The sequence below is a fragment of the Uranotaenia lowii genome, chromosome 2, assembly GCF_029784155.1.
Source record: "Uranotaenia lowii strain MFRU-FL chromosome 2, ASM2978415v1, whole genome shotgun sequence".
In the NCBI taxonomy this organism is placed as follows: Eukaryota; Metazoa; Arthropoda; class Insecta; order Diptera; family Culicidae; genus Uranotaenia; species Uranotaenia lowii.
This window is the reverse complement of record NC_073692.1, coordinates 363,592,614-363,598,045: the sequence shown is the minus strand read 5'-3', so window position 1 is coordinate 363,598,045 and position 5,432 is coordinate 363,592,614. Positions and strand designations below refer to the sequence as shown.

Sequence of the window (5,432 nt, the reverse complement as noted above, 5' to 3'; positions counted from 1 at the left end):
CAGGAATAAATATAACTGGTTTGGTTCCAAGAAATACTCACGGTTTCAATCCCTTTTCTGTAGACTTTGGGCAATTGCCTGTCTGGCTGTTTTTTTTTTCAATTTCGAACAGCTTGTTACTGGTGGCCAATCGGTGGAGCACGGCTAGAAAATACCAACTGTTTAATTAGGTTATGCAGGTGGAGCTGCCAACTTAACAAGATTTGTTTTGTTATTTCTATTTTCCTTTCCGCACGCCAGACTCCGTTTTCTCAAAGTCGATGCGATTTTCTATGCCTTGATTTGTTTCGGTGTTATCTCCTTCTTGCTTCCCAAATAAAATAGCTTTCGCTCTAGCATGTATTCATGCTTTTGCTTGAAAGAGTGGGTGATTGAAGTTGTTTGCAAATCTCGCGTAACATTTCAAAAGGGCAAATCTAGTACTTGATTCGATACGAGAAATACGAGAAACTACTTTTTGCTCACGAAAATCAACCAAAGTGGTGTTTTTTATAAACTGTTTTTGTCAAAAATTGACTTTAAAATTTCAAAAATTGCCAAAGGGGGAGAATTCGGATAATCGAAATTTTAGTTCCGATGCTAAATGACTGAAATGCATTTGGAATTCAAATCATGCATTTTAATATAAATTCGGGACTGAAGGATGGTTTTTGAATTTTAACTGTGACTTAGAATTATAAGTCTGCATCTAATTGGAGTTCTGAATTTTCAATCCCGATTCTAAATTGTAAATATGAACTAAATTCTTTAACAGAGTAAGAAGTAAGAAGCAAACAATTGCAGGAAACAAGTTTTATTTTATTCTGAATCTACATTCTGAACATAAATTCTAAATCTGAATCCTGAATCTGTTATCTGAAATTAAATTTTGAAACTGAGCTTTGTTCCTGATTACAAACCCTCTTATCATACTGCCGATAAAACTGTATGTTCATGCAGCAAAAAAATCGAATGGTAATATGAACAAAACGGTTTTGAATTTCCAATTCAATGATGTATACAATGTACAAAGAAATTTTTAAAATGTAGGTATGTAAATATAAAACAGTTTATAAAAACATACGATTTCAACGACTAATGCAAATGTTACTTTGAATGGAAATTGCGCTCTTAGAAAGTTGTTTCTGTTGTAACAATGTTAGAGAATAATTCTCTCATGATATTATATCAAACTCCCGCCACACACTACACAACTCAATCCAAAGGTCAAATGGATTAGGTCGTCCAGCATTTCATCAGAGTCATGCAGTCGTTTCTTTACTGCCAGCAGACAGCCTGCCTAGCCACGTCAAATCGTGACGCGGCATCCTGAACTCTCATCAACCTGTGAATCCCTGGCAGCGTGATCACGCATCAATCGTCTTCACGGCACCATTGAGCATCCACCCGGACCGCATCCAGTTGGAACATTCTAATGCTTTCTATTTTACCTCCGTTAGGAGTTGTTAGCAAGCCACAACAACACAGTCAGACACACCTGTTCTAACTGCGCGGTCGTCGGCCGCACCAAAAATGAGCCTCAACTGTAACCACCATTGCCACCAGCCACCCGAAGCCTAGTAAGTATTAACTAGGGAAAGGAGTAGCAGTGGCAATTTTCGGCCATACAGCGGACCAGGGGCAAACGAGCATTATTCACCCCGACGAGACTAGAGATTTACAGATCTACAGACTATATGACAACATGTTGCATAAGTGATCGCTGTACAGTTTCAGTTTACTGCCCGCAACATTGCCGACATACGCGAGCATGTGATATCTGTCCGAAACATTATAAATCCGGACTGCAAAGCTTGATTGAGACTTGCGAGACGTACAAAGTAGCTTCTCTATCCCCGCGAGCTTAAAGCTCCGTTCATCAAAACCTGTTATAGATTGGGCAACTGATATTGACACAAAATTAAAAATAATTAATCTATTGAAATTATCAACGGATTCGATTAGACTGCACCATTTGAAAATCATTTGAATCTGATTCTGAAGCTACAGCTAGAAAAGATAGGAAACAAAAATATAATTCTAAAAACAGAATCTGTAATTTGAAACCCGTTCATTTTAGTATAAAATCATAAAATCTCATGAATTAACCCCATGACATTATAATATGTAGAGGTAAATTCTAAATTCAAATTGAGGCGCTTGGGATCAGAGGGGTAGAGGTGCCTAAATGACAGTTTCGAGAAAATGCGCTTCAAAGTTGGGAAAAAGCTCGGGTTCTCATATATTTTTCGAATTCGAGCATTTTTAATTCACTCAAACAAGTGTTAAAAAATTATAAAAAATCTGAGTTTTGCACCGTTAGGTATACTTAACTCAAAACTGATGATTTTGGCACTTGCACCCCTCTGATCCTGAGGGCCTCAATTATTCTATTTTTTATCAGAAATATGTACATTTGGAATCTTAAACCAGAATTTGAATTCAAAACTTCGAATTACAATTCCAAAATCAGATTTGAATCTGATATTGTTATTTTAATATTATTTTGAACTGAATGATGATTTTTTAATTTGAACTGTGAGTCCAATGATCGTTAAAATATATTTCAAAGTCAATTAAGAACATGAATATAAAATTCAGGATTACAATATAAAAAAAGGTCTCCAACCATGTGTTTCAAATAATTCAACGTTTGCCCTGGGAACAAACGTTGGAGTGAAGACAGCGAGAATAGAGTATCAATGATTCTAACATCGAGTCAAATGATCTGTAAAATGTATTATCAAATTTGTATTTATGTTAATTTTTGAAATTTTCAGTTTAGTAAATGGTATGTCGAGCTGGTCTACACGCATAGGCATATCGGTCATGAAAAGAACATATCGCTCAGAATCAATTTAAAAACCGAATGTAAAATAACGAAAACAATGTTTTTCTCAGCACCCTAAGTAGAGTACTGTTTTGAAATGTTGCTATTCATCAAGTTATTTAGAGAAAGGCATACGAATTATGGAATGTAATATTATATTATATAAACTTATAAAATAAGACATTTATCTTTATAATTTTTCATACATAGTAGAACTGTCTCTTGTTTTCGTAGGTAAGCTATAAGTTATATATGGTTAATAGCCGTACAGTGCACTGTTGGAAGCAACAGATAGATATATACTTTTATGTCCATATTTAAAAGATACGGAACTCGATTATTGTAAACTTAAAGTAAATCTTCTGTCGACGTGACATTTTTTATGCAATGCCCACTATTACGAAATGTATGACCTACGGTTTCATATGAAGAATGATGAATTTTTACCATTAGTTACTTGTACCGATATCGGCCATTGGTAAGCACTATGGACTCTTTGGTCTATCCTTCATTTAAATAGATTGCATATGTCTCTGGTTTACCGAAACTTAGTAGCTAAACTGCTTCCTTCGATGAAAAAAATTCTGGGCCATTAGAAGTGATTGCTAAAAATGAACAAAACTAGGGTTTAACTTTAAGGCTTGAGGACGAATAGTAAAATAATACCTACATTTACGTCTTGATGCACAAAGTGCTAAAACTGCCTGCGCAAAAAGAAACTGTATAAACGAAGACCGGGATTTCGTATGGGTTAGCTCCATATTGATACATCGTTTGAACTCCAGAGGTGTAGTTATACGGTGCTGTCAAAGTGAAAAGATGATCAAAACGGAAAATCAATCTAAAGTACTTTTAACTTACTTTGTGATGTAAGACGAAAGATTCTTCTTGAATGCGGTGAAGGTTTTGGCATACGAGGTAATTCGGCCAACGGGCTGTGATCTGCAAAGCCTGGATACATGTACGTAATATTGCTGAACCCTGGAGAATATAAGACCGCTCTGCTTGGCTGTAGGTTCTGCGATAATTGTTGCTGACAGATTCGTTGCAAAGGGTGACTTCGTAATGCAATTTTGTTGGGCATTTTTGCTCTAGGTGTTTTTTTCCTCCGGGAACAGGAACTTGAAGAACATATCCCATCCGCAATTTGTCACCCTTGGTTTTATACTTAATTCTTTTTGGTTCAATTTTCATTTTCAGTAGATACACAAGGAAAACAGTATGCTAATTTCAACCAATCACGATCACTACAACCGATGTTTTGTTTTGATTTTGAAATGTCAAAGACCGTCAAAGGGCGTCAAATGAAAGAAACCCAAGCAGGAATGCACACTTCGGCGAAAAAATACAATTATGAGTTGGTGTATAAACTTATGTTTGAAGCGAAATTTTAGTTCAATTAGGCAGAAACAAATTTGAAATCCTGTTGTTGTCACTTGGAGTTGAAACATATTTACTAGGGGGGATAATATAGAAAAATCAAAACTGTTAACAAATAGGAATAAATTGAACAGAAGCTTGCTTGTATTTGCGTACCATCTCTATTGATCCAAATTTAAAAATTAGATTATTTGGGATTGTAAATTTGAAAAAAATATCTCCATTACCCAAGGGGATACAATTCTCATCTTCTACAGTTTGACTTGCTCTCTTTCAACTGTTTGAGTTTTCGAAGAATTTTTAAATTTTTTCACTCAAATACGATTCACTTTATTTATTCCCCCTTCGAGATTTTCGGAAAACTGAAGGGGGTGACAGATGAAGAATTTCAATTTTGTTCCGGTCTTAATGCGTTCGAAAAAAAAACATGAAAATAAAATTTAGTAAGAAATAATGTTTCAATAATCGTCTCGAATAAAGCTCGATATGGTGCAGGCACGGTATATATTAAAATTTGAGCAAATTGCTCATTCTTGGGAGAGAAGAAAAATGTATTTCTAAGAAAACTACTAAAGTATGTTTAGTTACCGCAAATAATCATAATTTTATGAAGAATATGATGCGCGGTGCAATCAACAGCAAAGCTTTGTACCGGTAACTGGAACTGAAAGAACAATGCAAAATCTCATTATTTGATTTTTTTTTTATTATATTAAATAAAAAAAATTCAAAATAGACAATATTGCTATAAAATGGTTAATTAAAAATAAGCGTGTGAGAGAAATTGAGATGGTTTGTTTCGTCAGCCCGCACGCGTTCCTTCGTCGTTATCTCCTTCGCAGAGCAACCTTTGCGTTAGGCGAAACATCGAAGTAACAATCGCTTTCGTACCCTGCGGTGTTGGCGTGAAGTACTCATGACTGATACTTATTAATTCGGGGTTGTACCCCTTGGTGAAAACCATAATCAAATAATACCAATTGAAGCTCAGTTTCAAAATTTTTGGATGGTTCGACGTAATGTTGAACCAAAATAACTCAAGAATTAATTAGACTGCCCTTAGTTTTAATTTCCTTCCACACAGCAAAGCAGAAATTCTGCGTGGGAGTGAAAGGTGTCTTTTTTCCCTTGAACGCATCGTTTATGTATAATGTCTCTATGTATGTGTCTATGACGTCATTTATAATTTGACGTCATATTAACGCTCATCTTGATGAGTGATTGCTGGGTGTTGATGGAAAGC

At 35.3% G+C, this 5,432-nt stretch overlaps 1 long non-coding RNA gene across 1 annotated transcript; it reads right to left on the bottom strand.

The window, feature by feature from the left end:
* Positions 1–3,076: 3,076 nt before the first annotated feature.
* Positions 3,077–3,942, bottom strand: LOC129740910 (uncharacterized). Its single transcript, XR_008736383.1, has 3 exons — positions 3,671–3,942; positions 3,480–3,612; positions 3,077–3,414 (listed from the first exon to the last, which is right to left on the bottom strand). It is a non-coding gene; the product is annotated as an uncharacterized LOC129740910 (long non-coding RNA).
* Between the last annotated feature and the right edge of the window lie 1,490 nt (positions 3,943–5,432).